The sequence below is a fragment of the Argiope bruennichi genome, chromosome 7 (assembly GCF_947563725.1).
Source record: "Argiope bruennichi chromosome 7, qqArgBrue1.1, whole genome shotgun sequence".
In the NCBI taxonomy this organism is placed as follows: domain Eukaryota; kingdom Metazoa; phylum Arthropoda; class Arachnida; order Araneae; family Araneidae; genus Argiope; species Argiope bruennichi.
This window is the reverse complement of record NC_079157.1, coordinates 29,570,311-29,588,452: the sequence shown is the minus strand read 5'-3', so window position 1 is coordinate 29,588,452 and position 18,142 is coordinate 29,570,311.

Sequence of the window (18,142 nt, the reverse complement as noted above, 5' to 3'; positions counted from 1 at the left end):
CTATTCAAAAGTTCATAAATTTATCATATCTGACAGCAAGAGATAGATCATTTACTTATTTAAAAGTTGCAATGTCAAGAATATTCGAGAATATGATCCCTTAGGACCAAAGGACTGTATAAAATTTAGATATCATAATTTTTTAAAGTATATTATATTATATTATTTATAGATAAAAACAAAATAAAAATATATATTTAACGTGATTTAAATCTTTTTGAAAATAAAACTAAAAACTGAATTTTATGATGAATCTTTGTAGAATAATTCTTAAGATACTATATAAATTATGAAAATGATTCTGTAGTGCACGTATGACTTAAATATTGAACGATTCTGTTTTCAGTACTCATATTTAAAAAAAAAGTGCGTGGTTTCAGTAAAAAAATGTTTTTTATATTGATTGCAGTTTAATCATTGCCACTTTAATTTTACGGGCGCTGATTGAAAATTAGAGAGAGAGATAGTACATTATGCCTTAAGGTCGTTTTAAAAGTATGAGTGAATTATATGACTATCAAAATTTGAAGCTTAAAATATTTTGATGAAGAAGCAATTGAAAACACATAAAATATTTGTATGTAACTTGAAATTTTAAGGAGCATTAAGAGCGGCGAACCGACTGGTCGCCAAAGGCGGCTAGTTAGAACTATAAAAAAATATTTTTCCTTTCAATATCTCATGTTATATAAGACGATTGATAATTTATTTCTCACTTCTTCCCCACTTCTGCTTTTGTGTCGCGCAGTGAGCGGACGTGCCTTATCCGCGCCTTCTTGTAAATAAATTACGTCTTCCTGAGATGGATTAAAGCGAATTTAAAAATATTAAAGCGTCTTCAATGCTTGTCGCACCTGCATTCTGCTTTACATAAAATAATGCTTGCATATATACACTTTTTTGATATTTGAGAAAACTTTGAAATTTTTGCACTAAATCACTGAACTTTCTCCAATTGCTCTCAATCAATAACAAATTCTCAGAATGAAATAGCCTTAGCTATAATAGTTAAAGAATTGATTATAGTTAAAGTCTCTAGAATCTATAATGGTTAAAGACTATTGACTTGGGACCAAACAAAATCTATTACCTTTGCTTTATTTTTAGAGTATCCATTATTACTAATTTCATGTTGAGAAGATATTAGTCAATTTTTGGGCGAATTTTTTCTCCTCTTTTTTTTAGAAACGCAATTCTCAATATAAAAAAATATTCAGAAAATTTAATGTTTGACTCAGTAATTATGTTTCAGGTCTACAGTTTTTTAATCGATACGAAATTGTCTTATTTTAAATCATTAAATTATAAATTTTATTTTCGGTATGAAATATTTTTAACATTTTTATCGGCTATAAGTTTAGAATATAACATTTCAAAGCATTCCATTTGCACAAAATAATTTCCAAATGTCTTATGAATCTAACTTATCATAAAAAAATTTCAAAGCCATTTTGTTTTTGTTTTTAATCTCTCAAAATTTTTATAAATTAATTATGCAAAATCCTAATGCAACTTTTTCCCCGTGCCTTATTGTATAAAAAGAAATTTCATTTTTTTAAAATTTTATTTTGGATTCATTTTGAAATTTTTTACAAACGGTATGAAGTAATAGAAATAATTCATATGCTTGAAAATTCACATCTCTATTTAAACTTATAAGCGAAACCGAAAATGATAGAACGCGTAAATTTTATTGCAACAACAGCGCCTTTACTCATATCACTCACTGGTCCGAGGAAATTTTAGGCTTTCAACAGATGTTCTCTGTAGAATTCTATGACCAATTACTGTCTTTTGACAGTAATTGGTTATCAGTCATTGATATGCTGTTTCATACACTAATTCTGTCCGAACTCAGAAGGATTGAACTCGTTGGAAAACGTTCAACCGATCAGATTTGCCAGTAAAAAAATAAATAAATAACTCATTATTTTGTACTTTTTATGGTAGTTATTAGGAATGATTTAATTTATTTTTACTTAAGATATAAAAAGATTTTTAGCTTTTTGTAGTAAAAAAAAAATGAAAAAATCTTTTTTCCGATTAAATTTTATTATTAATCATTTATTGACACTGACTAAATCGGATATTTGAGAGGTAGGAATATTTTAGATGATGCTCTTTTTTATTGTTAAATTAAATTAAATTAAATTATTGACTGATTTATTATTTTTGTTTAAATAGTTTTCTATTTTTAGTAACCGCACAGGAATAACAAATAGTATAGACAATATTAACGAAATTTAACTCTTCGGATTTTTTTAAAGTTTTCTTAATACTATACAATAAATTTTTTTAATATAGTTTACGTGCGTTTCTTTTATTAAAACTTTCTCTGAAAATATAAAATACAATTTCAATAAAAATAATGTGTAGATAATGCAATCTAGAATATACATAACTAGGGATTGCAATACCGGACCAAAATTTCAATACCGGTATTCGGTATTTTTTAAATCTTAATACCGGGATACCGGTTTTAATACCGGTATTAGAAATTTTAGAAAAAGAAAGAAAACACAGGTGTTTCTTTTTTTTTTATTTGTCAGTTTTGTTAGAGAGTGTAAATATCACAAAAAATAATTTGTAACTTATAAATTATAACAGTATATAATCACAAAAAAGTAAAGGAACATCTTATTTATTTAAATCACAAAAAAGTGTAAATATCACTATTCGGTCTGTGGTACTATTACAAATTTTTGAAATGTGATCCTAAAAAAACCTAATGCATCCATTGTACTGCCATTAAGTCTGAAAAGTAATTTTGAGTAAAAATTACCAGGTGTCGAAATCGCTCTTTCGGCATCTACGCTAGTTGGTGGTACTGTTAGCAATGCGTGATATATTTTTTTCAAGTATTTACCTCCAAATCCCTCATCTTCAAATAAATCGATTTATCGTCGGATGGTTTTGGATATAGCTAATTTCTGTATTGTATTTTGGTTCATTGAAATTTTTTTTTTTATTTATCTATAATTCTAATTTTTATTCAAGAGACAATTCCTTTTCACTATCGACAGTAGTGACATCATAATCTTCGATAATTGAACCGAATTCTTCTGAATGTGGATAGCTTTGTGGGTAAAAAATTTTAAGAAAATTTACTCTAAACTTAATCAGATTTGAATTTTTTCTTTTCTTTTCTTCTTTTTCATTTTTAAAATCATTATAATTATGTAAATACCATAAGATATTTTATTTCGGTATGCCTTTCTTCTGTGCTATTTTTCAATGTAATATATAATTCTTCAGATAGGGATGTGTCCTGTTCTTTCAGTGACAGCAACATGAAATTTATTTTTGCATTAGCTGTTAATAAATTTGAATCTCTCACAAATAATATATCAATAGTTAGTTTTATTGGAAGTAGAGCTGATATTGTTCTGAATATTAAGTCGAATTCACTATCTGAAAAAATAATTTACAAATTTAAGTCGATTATTGCTTTTTGGATTGGATTTCTATCTTCGTTCGTATATTCTTCGTTCCATCATTAGGAGTAAACTGTTCCAATGTGTTTTAGAATCTAGTATTAACATATATTCTATTTTATTTTCATTTAGTATATATTTTAGTAATATATCCTTTTTTATAGGGGATTGTTTAAATATCTTAACAATTTTTCGAACTTTATAAATTATAGGAAGCAATTCTTTATAGGTTAATATTTCAACCTTATTAGCAATATCTTCTTCAACAATTACATTATCATTATCTTCATTGTCAATATCACTCCCACTTTTACTCTCTTCAAAGTTGGAATCGTAAGTTTCTATATCCACAGTATTTGGATTCTTCTGTTCTTTATTTTTTGGGTATAATTCATCTATTACTCCTAATTGAATTCCATGTGCATAGCACAACTGCTGATTTGCACCAATCAACTTTCCAACTTTTTTCATAATTGTTGCTCCATCAGTGGTTATGGATACAAAATTTTCTTTCAGGGATAATCCATGTTTCGCTAATTTAGATTTAAGCAATTAATTAAGCCATTAATTAGCTAATTAATTTCGCTCGTTGGGAAGAAATAAAAACAAAAACGTATACTATTTTGCTATGTTCGCGATCCCTGAACATATAGTGGAGACAATTTTAAAAATTTCTAGTAAATACCGAAAAACCGGTATTTAAACTTGTGAATACCGGTATAACAAAATTGTACAAATGGCTCAAAATACCGGTATTCGGTATCCCGGTATTGCAATCCCTATACATAACTGATAATCGAAAGGCTGGTTGCAACTCGTTTTCAGCGATTTATCTTCCTTTACTTTCAGAAACTGCGATTTGATTTTTTTTAATCTTTAGTTTAAATTGATTGAGACTCAATACTGGCATTTTCTTGATTTTTTTTTTTTTTTTTTTTGCAAATTTATGAGATTTTATTTTCGAGTACAATGATTTCAGTTCTTTTTTATATCTTTCTAGAACTTTGTAGAAGGTGAGGAAAAAGCAGAAGAAATTTTATGTTAAATTGGTAATTTATTTAACTTTATTAAAATAAAAATAAAAATTTCTAAAGAAAATCAGTTTATTGCAAAAATAAATAAATAAAAAATTTTAATGCGAACATTATAATTTTTCCCTTTAAATTCTACAATCCACGAAATTTCAATAAACGAAGCATTTTTTCTTTACTACATTGTCTACCATAATATTGATGATATGTAAACAAAAGTATAAATATATGCCTGATGCCAGCATTTAGATTTTCTGTTATGCAATAAAAAAAAATATATTTACATTTATACGAATTTCTTGCATCATCCAACAGGTTTTTTTAAAATAATTCTTGAAGAGAAATTTATCATTAGCAATTTATTTAAAATATTTTTTTAAAAAAATGGAAAATAAGCCATAAATCTGTTTTTAAAAAAATTCGGCAATCATGGAAAAAAACAAAATGTAAAATAAGCCATAAATCTGTTTTTAAAAAATTGGACAGTCATTCAGAGCAGCTAAATTCTCACGCTAAGCAGACACAGAAAATTTAATTATGCGAACATCAAATCGTTTCAATCATGAGAAATTAGTAATTATGGTGTTTATATCCATTTAAGGATATCACATATGAAATTTGTTTGGAGCATTGAATATCTGCAAAAAATTGTTTAAAAAAACAAATAAACATTTTTCTGTGGAGACCTGAGTGAGAAAGAAATCTTGTTTTCGTACAATGAGACAAGCCGCGCATTGCTTCCCGCGTTGGTCATTATCTTGTGAACTCTCAGCATGTGATAAATAGTTTCTGCCGCAGCCACATTATTTGTGGCAGGTCTGTTCCAGGAACGTCATCAATGTGTAAGGGACTTTCCCTGTGCATGATTGGATTCTTGTTTGAGGAGAGCTTCCATTGGACAGATCGTATCGATTGTTACTTTCTATTGTGATCCAAGACCTGTAATCGAAATATCACCAGAATGATCAATGATCATGTCAAGGATTTGAATCACACCCCTCTTTGAAAAGTATTGATCACTGGTATTTGTGACTTTTTGATATTGGTTACGTAATAACCGCTCGTAAAATATTCGTCATCCCTAGCTCCGATTTGCATCAGGGGCTTTTAGAACTTCTCCTGTTCAAAGCTTATACATAATAACAAAAGAACCAGGTTTACAATTACGACGCCAGAGAATTTCTCTCAAATACTTTTTTAAAATAAATCAGAATCCATCACATCCTTTAAATGACAGAATAGTGAATCCGATTTATGGACAGTTATACGAGAAAAAGATTTCATTTATTCCATCATTTGCTTTTAGAATCCGCCCTCTTTTAGATAGTTTTAACCTAAAAAACATTGACATTTTAACTAAAGAAGACGAAGTTCCCCCTTGGACATGCAAAAGCATTCTTATTATCGATGATTTTAATAAGCTGCCAAAACCTACAAATGCGCCATCTGTTTACATACAAATTTTTTGTGATCATAGGCAATCGTTTGAAAAATACGGCACTGCTTTTACAGATGGTTCCAAAATTGGTGACCATGTTGGCTCAGCTGAAATATTTGACCACATTGTACTTTCCAGGAAGCTAAACAAACATTGTTCTGTTTTTACCTCGGAGATTTTTGCAATTACACTGCTTTAAGAGCGATAAGACTATTATCAAAGAAAGACTGCATCATATATACCGATTAAAAAGTTCAATTGAAGCAATTTTGAACTCATCGAGACAAAGCCATCCTTTGGTGCACAGTACAGTAAAACTATATTTTAAATTACTGGATCGTAATTTTAATATTTTATTTTGTTGGATTCCAGGACACGTTGGTATCCCTGGGAACGATCAAGCTGATGTTGCGGCGAAATGAAGAAACCTTTGTTCCATTTCAAAACTTAAATCAAATTCTAAAGCAATGTTCGCTTCGTATAAGGCATAATACTTGGGACTCACAACTTGATAATAAATTGCATTCCATCCAACCATTTATTTCTGGGTTTAAAAAGGACTCTCTCAGCCGTAGAATGAGTGTTGTGTTAACAGGGCTTCGCATAGATCATACTCATTTTACACACAAACATTTACTTCTTTCAGACACAGCTCCAATTTGTGCAAAATGTAGTACTATAATTTCAGTTCGGCATATCCTATGTGAATGCCCTAAATACCGCTTTCTAAGAATAAAATATTTCGGCAATGATTATCCAAATTTGAAAGATATAATTGACGAAGCTTTCCATATTAATGTATTTTCATTTTTACTTGATATCAATTTCATGCATAATATATAAAATTCTATTTTCGCTTTCTTATTTTAACTTTATATCCGCTTACTGTAATAAGTATATTTTTTCTATTTTAAGTTAACTCGAGTTTGGCATAGCTTGGCCAATATTGGCCCTTGCGCCATAAAAAAAACAATCAAATCAAATCAAATCCATACTTGCAGAGATTACGTGAAAATCTCAAACAACGATTCAGAAATGAGTATCTTGCTCTTTTAGACCACAGAGGAATAAGAAGGAATGATGTTTTGAATGTTGGTGACTTAGTTCTTATTAGGCGTGACAATGTCAAATGCATCGACTGGCCTCTTAAAGGTTTTTCCTGGAAGAGATAGAATCCCTATAGTTGCGAGATTAAAGACTTACAAAGGTGAAAGTATCCGTCCATTTCAAAGGTTCTATCCTTGGGAAGTGTCCGCCAAAACTGATGTTGATGTTTTGAAGACATCTAGAAAAACTGATGGTGTCGTTTCGAAGACAGCTAGACCAACTGACCCTTCTTCTGAGAACACTGATACTGTTGGAATGCGGCACCACCCCAAAAGTAGATCAGGAAGAACCATAAAAATTCCATGTCGATTAAGCTTGTGAACATTAAAATTTGAACTTTAATTTTAAAATTCTAAATGTTATATAACATAAGTTGCAAAGTTCAGTATATAAATGTAACATTGCAAGGTGGGAGTATATGTAAACTGAACTGAGTTTACAGCTCAACTCAGCTGTAAAACTTTTTTTCTAGGAATGGCAATGTTTTTGTAATCTAACGGAAAACGAGAGAAAATAAATTCTGGTAGTGCTTGTGGTAGCTAGAAAATTTCTCACGTATTATTTTTTACGTGAGAAAAAATAATTTTTTTAACAAAAACACACAACACAATTTTATTTATGAAATAAATATACATTATTTGTTAGCCATTTATAATTTTGCGTCATTAAAGAGCAAGTACTTTTGCTTTCTTAAGTCATCATTAATCAGTTTAACATCATACAAGCATCCATATTCTTTTTTGTTATGAGAAGCGACGCGACTGCAGTGTTTTTGTATTTAAGCTGGAACAAGATTTTTTTTTTTTCTTCCCCTAACCTTGCTAAAATACTTCCACAATTTGCATTGCTGTGAGCGAGAAATCTGGAAAGGGGCATTTTTCAGACTATTTTGCAATTTTCTGTATATATATATATATATATATATATATATATATATATATATATATATATATATATATATATGTTAATATATAAGTAACCAATCTGAAGTAAGAAATAGTTTGAAAACGAAACTAAAATGAAAACGAAACAAAACAGTTTCGAAATCGCAACTAAAATTTATTACCTATTCAAACTAAAACCAAAAAAGAACTTCATAGTATTTAGAGTATAGTATTATTTTATAATTTTTTTGGTTTAATTTTTATTTCATTTTTTTTGATTTTTCTATTAACTTGATTCTAATACTTTTGTATGTTAATATATATATATATCATTTTTTCTAGTTTTTAATAATTCCCGTAGTTTTCACCTAATTTCCATAGCAACTACAAAAATTCCGTAGCTGTTGGAGTGTATGTACTTGTAACTTAATGCATTTTTAAAAACGGGTGCATGAATTTACACACTTTAACATAGTTGATTTAGTGGGAACCAAGTCCTTTAAATTAAATCAATAAAAAATTATTATCAGAGTTCGGATTAAGAATTCACACCCAGAGCCTGGCTAAAGCAGGGGCAGTTGCCCCGGGCCCCCACATCAGAGGAGGCCCTCTAAATCGAATAAAAGATTTTATTTTACGTTTCCTTGTTTAATGAACTTTTTAAAACAAGATATCAGTACAGTGTAAAATTCGTCAGTTTTATGTTAGTTTCTTCATTAATCTATCGTATGAACACACACACACAAAATCTATATTTCGTAAATCATGACTTTCTAGGGCGGAATTCAGCTAAATGTTCGCAGTTACGATGGACAAATTTGGCCAATCATTAAAATTATCTTTTTACTGGAATTTGAATAATGAATCGGTCTGGATATTTTTCATTCTGTTTGAATAAATATTCGACCTTTAATATCCCAATGTTTACCATGAGAAAATGAGACTGATAAAATAATTACTTTTCTTAAATAATGAAGTTTGTTTTGTTTGTATGCAATAAATGCAAAAAATAATTAAATACTCCTACATATGAAAATAACTGTTGTGAAATTTGAATATTTTTCCTTTAAAAAAATGTACTAATATTTTGTTTATGAGATATAGGAGTTTCTCTTATAGACAGATGCTTAAGATAGTTGTAGAAAGCATTCTAATATAAATCTTGCCTTAGCATTTTGTCAGACTGCATTTTAAATTCAATGGTTAAATGTGGTACTTAGAGCTAAGACTAAAAGTCTTTTTATTTTTAAGTTTAATTAGCATTTTGAATGAATTAACGAAAAATATCATTGACAAGTTCCATGCACGGTTCTTCATTACTGAAGCAGAGGGGAGCCACTGAAAGAAATTTTTGCCCCGGGCCCCCATTACGCTAAGTCGAGCCCTGTTCACACAATCGAAAGTAATGTTTAATTAAATTTTATATTTCCGAAAAAAAAATGTATAAGGTCTGATGATGAAAAAAAAATAAAATAAGCATTATACAAAAAAAAAAAAAAAAAAAAAATAATTTGGAATGCAAGTATAAAATTTTAAAAATTTAACATTTGTATTTGAAAATAACGAAAAAGTATATAATTATACTTTATTTATGTGCTCTAACTATAAGTTAATGCATGTTTTTTTTTCATTCTTTTTATATATTGCCAACCACTAACAAAGACAAAAAATATATTTTACAAAAATGTCAAGAAAATTATTCGCATGTAAAAGTGAATAAGGTTATATTTCATATATTATTTATAATTTCAATTTATGATGATAATAGAGGAGTGAAGTACAAAAAAAAAACCCCCAATGATTTAGAATATTAATATAAATTTTAAATGTTTCACATTTGTATTTGAAAATAGCAAAAAATGATATATTATTTATTATATTTATGTGTTCTAACTATAGGTTAATGGCGTTGAATATATGACTTTTCCATTTTATGTTCAGTCAGTCGACCTACTTTGCATTGATTTCTTAATCGACTAATGGAGAATTGTCGGAAAATATATTTATTCATCAGTAGCCTTGTCGGCTATTCATCGAACATTGTCATTCTGCCAACTTAAATCATTCGTCAGAAACTTCCATTATTTATGAAATAGTAATTCTAAGATGGGTTTTAAATTATTATATACTTTAATACCAAACTCGCCACACCTACGTTCCGAACCAATAAAGACTTTTGCCGACGAAATTCACAACCTCTTGCCGACGGGAGGAGCTTTGCCCCTCCCCATTGTTGCCCTCTCTGATAATTCTGCGCCAATTATCATTTTAATTTATATTTGTTATGAAATGTTATTGTCCGAAATAGTTTTTCCCACTTGCAAATCATGTCCTTTTATTTCATTAGATGTATTTTAACTTAATTGGCATGATTTATTAATTTTAATCGTCTTCCCTGACAGAATTTAATTTTGGCGCCCTTACGGTCACAATAAATTGGCAACCCAACGTTCGGCCCGAATCAATATTAAACATTTAAAACATCAATATTTACATTCCAAGACAGCAACGCTTTCTTTTTCAGCTTTTGTAGTTACTACCCCGGATAACTAGGTTCTGATGAAAAGAAACCAGCTGAAGTTCTTCACCCGAAAAATAAAAGTTTTATTATTGTTTTATAAATCTAACTGGTAATTGTAATTGAATTCCGTCAATATTGACGAATTAATTTATCTGAAAACTAAGTTTTGATTTAATCAAACTAGATAAAGTTTTGTTTTTAAAAATTCTTCTGTTCTTCACTCGAAGAAAACCAGAAATATCAGATATGTTATGTTGTATTAAATGTTACTGACATTGTTGAAATTTAATTCCGTCAAACCTGACGAATTAATTTATCTGAAAACAACACACAGAGTTGTTGTTGCTATTAAAATCTTACTGAGAATAATTGTGTAGTTAATTAAACTTTAATATAATCAATTTTGGCGAATTAAAAAAAAACATTGTATATAAAAATCAGTGTAAATGCTTTTCTATTTAAGTTCTTGAATAAATTAATGTAAGTTTTGCTTATGAAATATTCAATATTCCTAGAAAATGTTCACATGCGATAGCTTGCGTATGAATGTAAAAGAAATAAAAGTGTGTACAACCACGACCTTCGTAATACAAGGCCTCACAACTCCCAACGCTTTCAGCCCGTGGACGTCATGAGGTTGGATGAGTTCTGTAGAAAACGATAGTCATTATCGTAGTGAAGAATGGGAAATGTGTTATTGGCTTTTTTGGTAGTTTTCTGATCTTTTTGCATATTAATTTTAATTTATCGTAATGAAGATGCCTAGTGCGTGCTGTGTTCCCAATTGTAAAAGTAATTACACAAAAAATAGCTCCAATGTTTCTGTATTTTCGTTTCCAAACGATGAAAACACTAGAAGAGCACGGATCTCTGCAATAAGGCGGGACGATTTCTTACCAACTAAATATAGTAAGGTAAGTTTGATTTTTTTGTACAATTTTTAGTTAATTAATTCTTTTGAAATACGAAACATTTAAAATTATGTATAACTTCCATTTATCTTCTATCATTTTTTTTTGCTCTACATTTAGTTGCTTATGCTTCCAATTACTTTGGTATTATTTGCTTGATTTAAATAAAAAACTTCTTTGTTTTATTGTTACTTCTCATAGTCTTTTATTTATTTGTTCCTAATATTTAAAATGTTTTGTTTCTGTATCTTTTGAATTATACTTCATACATATTTTTTAAAATCTGATTTAGGCCTAATATTTGTTGCTAACATTTAGGTCTGTACTAAACATTTTCAAGAAAATTAGTTTTTAACAGTTAGAGAAGCGTTTAATACCAGTACAGGAGAACTTATTCAAGTATCACTAGAGTGTAAAAGGCAATTTTTTTTAGAAATTTTAAATAATTATCATCAAAATCTTACAAAGTACTTAAGTGATTTATTGTTATTATGCTCTTATAAAAAAGTTTAAAATCATCTAATGAATAATAAAACTTAATTTTTAATTATATATATCATGACTATAGATTGTAGCAGATTAAACTTATATTTTATCCTAAAATATTATGTAAAAAAGTTAGATATAATTGTAAAAACAATATGAATTGCATGCTCATATAGATTTAGAAAATGTAGTTTTTATTTGTTTATCTATAAATGATCAGATTATATATAAAACAATTAATATTTATTATTATTTTTAAATATCATTAGTTATGCACAATCTTTAATTATAAATGAATGCAACTTTTACAAAATATATGAAACTTTTAAAAAAGTGATGAAAAGTTACTGTTTTTAAATCCATTTTTCATACCGTGTAAAATCAATTGATTAATTCATGTAGAATATTGTATTACTTGAATGGTAGTATAAATAATTACTATAGATATTCCAACATAATATTGAACTAGGTATTTATTTTGGATGAATGAATGTTTCTGTTGATTTTAAATTTTATTTTTTAATACTCAATATGATTTTATTTAATACTGTCCAAAATACGTTAGCTTTTAGTTTATGTATTAAGAAAATATCTATTCTGTTTTTGATTTTAAGTTTTAATAAATTAATAATTTTTTTAATCTAAAGAATTCCACTTTTTTTCTAGGCTTGTATCTGATGCTGAACCTTCAATTTTCCCTAATTTATCCTCATACTTTTCCTCAGAATCAAAAGGAAGTGAAACTCCAATGGATAGAGCAACACATAAAAAAATGGGAAAGCTAAAAAACAGTCTCCAGGACATAGTAAAAAGAGAGGAGATAGAAAAAATCAACACTTTTTCTGATTTAATTTTAAAATTAAAAAACTTTAAATCAAATACATGGAGTATAATTCAAAAATCAAACAAAATAATTTTTATTTGTCTAGGCACTTCTCAAGCTCCTAAGGTAAGTCATTCTTTATTAATTTCTTCCAAATTAGAAGTAATTTGTAGGTTTGTATTTTAACTTTATTTAATATTATAATTATTTTCATTTGTCTGTGTGAAATTTATAATAAAGTTGGAAAACAAAATGTATTTTGTTATTGTCTCTCTGTAAATAAAATGTTATGATTCAAATAGTGTGTGATTTTTTTTATTTGCGTTTTCTTTTACTGTTTCTACAGATTGAATTGAAATTAATTATAAATGAATTGAAATGTAAAATCAGATATATAATAAAAGCTAGTATATTAAATTGTATGAATTACTAATATATTAAATGAAAACAATTCTTCATGTGAAAAAACAAGCTGTGAAAGTAATTCTTTTTTATCAACAGAATTAGTTGGTGTAAAATTTAAATTTTATAATAAATACATTAATATTTTATTTGAAAGTTCATGAGTAATTTGAGAAGTAAACAATTTTATGTTAACTTATAAAATACATGTATTACCTGTCACTACAATAAAAAAAATCATCAAAAGCTTTAAAAAGTATTAATTTAATTTTAAGCTTTAAAAAATATTTTCAGGGAAAAAACAAAACGATTTTTAATAAAATAAAAACGAAAATCTCTATTAAAACAAGAAAAACTAACAATAATACCCCAATGTATATATCTAATAAATTTACATTGTGATTTAAATGTTATTAAATGGTCAATAAGCTATAGAGGACCTTAAGATTTTCTACCATGCCGTTTCTTTTATTCACACAGGGAAAAAATAAATAATTTTGAATTTCATGCAAGGTAAATGTCTTAATATTAATAAGTTATTTTTAAGTGAATTTAAAATATACCTAAACATCAAGGAAGAAAGCGCGATTCTGCTCATGGCAGCCAATCATCCTACTCGTATGACGTCACAAATAAGTTGTGAGGCCTTGTTTTACGAAGATCGTGGTACAACTAGAGTTATTTTGATAGGAATAAGGATTCGAAGTTCAGGCAGGCAAAAAACGCAGAGTAAGCATAAATCAGAATTAATGAACACCAGTCACTTTCCATCAGAATAGCTATTAGATGAAGAGAATATTATTATTATTTCTTTTTTGAATTACATTCATTTTGTAGAGTTGGTATTTATTCTAAAAACAAATATTAAACATTTCAGAGCGTAATGGTGAAAGAACTTTTCTTTCTTTGAATGTGATAATTCTCTTATTTAATCGTATAAAAAAGAATTAAATAGTAAATAAAAATAAAGTATTCATATATATGATAAAATATTAACTATAAATGAATGATTGATATCTCTGAAAATACAGTAATTGGAAGAACGGTTTCATTCTTTTGTAAAATTGTTTGCACATGGTGTTTACTATGAAAGGATATTCACAGTAATGGTTGAAATTAATCTCGTAAAACTGTTTTATATTGAATGTCATAAAGTATAAAAAAATTGCAGAAAGGAGTTATAGCATTATTTGGATTCTCATTTCGGTAGTTCTGAAAGAATGAAAAGGGAATAAGATTGTTATAAATAATTTTTTGTTGTTGTTGATTTCTGCTCGTAAAAACCATACTCGAGTAGAATTATCTTTATTGTATTCATTGATTTTCGTTGAAAAAAAAAAGGGTCGGTCATTATTTTTATTGTTTGATATCAGAAGGAACCTTGAATTAAATTTATTACATTAAATATTTAATGTTTTGAGAATAAAGAATCACTTGTCATTTTAGAATAGTATTTTCTTGTTTTGATTACACCAGCCTGCAACAATTTGTTTTAAAAGTAATAGTTGTTTTTTATGTATTTTCGCATGCTTATTTCAAAAATAATATCAGTTTTTACGCATCATGTACAGTTTTTTTGAACAGTAAATTTTTTAAATAAGTAAAAATACACAGATTTTTTGCGATTTGGATAGGATAAATTAATAAAGTATGTATGTTTATTTGTTTAAATAAATTCTGAAAACCTCTTACTTCATTGAAATTAAATTACATTTATATTGAATAAATACTTATAATTGTATTTAAAAAAAAAACCTTTTATTTTAAAATTCAAAACATTGATGGCAGTTGGATTTCACCGTGAAAAATGAAGTACCTGAAAAATTTAATAAAGCCGAATTAAATGACTTAATTCGTGATTTAGGTTTAACTAAAGAAAATGTAGAATTATTAGGCTCTCGGTTAAAAGAGAAAAAATTATTAACGACACATACGCCGTTTAGTTGGTACAGGAATCGAGAAAAGCAATTTTTATCATTTTTCAAATCTGATAACTTCTTGGTTTATTGTGCTGACATACCTGGTTTGTTACATGAATTAGAAGATAATATTCCTTATAATCCGAATGATTGGCGACTATTTATAGATTCCTCAAAGAGGAATCTAAAAGCAGTTTTATTGCATAACGAATCTAAACTTGCATCAGTTCCAGTTGCACATTCCGTTTTCATGAAAGAAATATATGAAAGTATGGAGATGCTTCTCACTAAAATAAAATACACTGAACACAAGTGGGTAATATCTGGTGACTTAAAGGTTATAGGTCTGCTTCTCGGGCAACAAAGTGGATTTACTAAATTTCCGTGCTTTATTTGCGAATGGGATAGCAGGGACAGAGAAAGTCATTGGATAAAAAAGATATGGCCGAAGAGACAAGAATGGATTCCTGGTAAGAAGAATATTTTAAATGAATATTTAATAGATCCACAAAATATTTTATTGCCCCCATTTCACATAAAATTGGGACTCATAAAGCAGTTTGCGAAAGCTTTGGATAAAGGTGGAAAATGTTTTGAGTATCTTATATCGAAGTTCCCAAAATTGTCTAGCGCTAAAATTAAAGAAGGTGTATTTGATGAAACACAAATAAAGAAATTAGTTAAAGATTCCAATTTTGAACAATGTATGACAAATAGAGAGAAGCAGGCTTGGGTTGCATTTAAAGATGTCGTAGAAGGTTTTTTGGGAAATGAAAGAAAAGAAAATTACAAAGAACTTGTAACTGAGTTATTACGTACTTATCATCTTTTGGGGTGCAATATGAGCATTAAAATTCACTTCCTTCACTCACATTTGGAATACTTCTCAGACAATTTAGTAAAAATGAGTGACGAGCAAGGTGAAAGATTCCACCAGGATATAAAGGAGATGGAAAGCAGATATCAAGGACGGTGGGATGTTAACATGATGGCCGATTACTGTTGGTCTTTAAAAAGAGACGGTGATGTGGACCATAAACGAAACACCCGAAAAAGAAGCTTCTTGACTTCAAGAAAAACACAAAAGTTATCATAATATTGTAAATGAACAGCATTATTATGTTTAGTTAATAGTAACTTCAGTTGCAACTGTATGCATTATACTGCATTTTGCTAATTTTTTCATCGTCATTTGCAAAAAATCCTTACGTGTTACATAAAATTTAGTTTGCATTTTGGAATGACATCATCATTGCTGATATAAATCAATTAAAATTTTACAAAAAAAAAAAAATATTTTTTTTTTGCAGGCTGGTGTTATTAACAGATTTCTCAGCTTAACTCTTTTATAGCAATATTATATATATATATATATACATATATATATATTGAAGTTCAGTATTTTATATATCATAGAATTTACACTTCTTATTAATTAAGGTATATTAACATTGTTGTTTGAATGGAAGTAAATATTAAAATCTGCATTTAAGAAGTATTTTGCAAAACAAAATTTATTGTATACTTTTGAGGTATCTAAACTGAGATAAAGTGTTTTTTTCTCTCAATCCTAACATTGTGCATCATCAAACATTAATTTAAATTTAGAACTTACAATTAAAAAAAAATTAAGATGGCGTATTTGGAAACAGGAAGAAACAAGATTTGATCAATTCCAGCAACCGAACTGGGATTACAAGTAACAGAAGGTCTTAAAATGGTTTTCAAAATTGCGTCACAGTGGCAATGATTTCAAGCAAGCGTTGATCTCCTCAGCGCACGGTGAACGTGGACAGGGACACCACCCTAATTACCTAGCGTCGTGAAATATACTTTACGACCTATTCTCATACCTGCCAAATACACATAAGAAATTTCATAAAAGTGGGTCGAGCCGTTTCGGAGGAGTACGAACACAAACACCGTGACGTGGAAATTTTATATATTATATAACGGTTTTCCTTTTTATTTCGTATGTGTCAGTAAATATTTCTATGAATTTTTTTTCGTGGAAAATAATTCAACATAAAATTTATATACTTTAGTTAATATTTATTGCTAAATGTTAAAAGAAACATCAAATGGGTTTCTGTGGTAAAGCTTCACAGAATATGTCAAATTGTGTAGGCAAGCATTAGTAAAAACATGTTTAGATGTGGAAAGAAAATACTTTATTACGTAAATCTCAAAAATATTATTTTTTCTATTTGATGTGTTAGAAAATGTTTCCTAAATTTGGGTAATTACGTGTGTGTGAAAAATTATTACTAGCATACAAATCAGGAGGATTTTTTTTTATGAATTAATAAAAGTCAATCTAAACTGTCAGGCCATGTTTCGATTGAGAAAGTCAAAAAATAACATTTTAAGGCCGGGTTTACACTTGGCCAGTAGGCAGCGCATAAGTAGAAAGGCTGAAAAATGTTGTTTCGGTCAATGGCAAGTACTTGTCCCGACGGAATAGTAACATGCCGCTGTACTCTATTTTTTTGTTACTGCTCATGCGTTTGAAAAATTTGACGGTTTACTATTATTTTTTTTGTCTGAAAATATTAATCATTTATCATATATTAATTCCGAAATTTTTTGCTCGTTGTTCTTTCTCATGGGAGTCCCCCCCCCTCCATTATTATTATTTTTTTTTCTATAGTTTTCTGAATTTGACCTTTCATTTATCACGTTTCTTTTTGAAAATATTCCCCTTTTTTAATACGATACGCAATGGAAAGGAATAATTGGGGGACGTCATACCGACAATTTATAGCCAAACATGGAATGACTGAATATATTTTATGAAATTATGGCAAACATAAATCAGTCCCTTTCTGTGCATGCGGTGTGCATTGAACGTCCTAAAATTGCCCGAGTGTAAACCCGGCAAAAATCTGCATCATTAGAAAAAGCTATACAAAACGCTACAGAGATGCATAATTCCGGTTTATTTGTATACTTCATTAAATTCTTAATTAATTATGACTATAGGAAAATAAAAAAAATGGCATATGCATAATTTTGTTTCAAGATGTGCGACTAAATAAAAAATTTTTTTTTTTTTTCCTTCGATCCCGAGCTATGTTGCAAATTCAAGTAAATCGTACATATAAGGTTCTCTTTTGTATCAGTAAATGCGCCTTTAAATTTCCGTATAGGAAGGGAAGGAAAAAGAAAAACCCTTTGTTGTTTAAA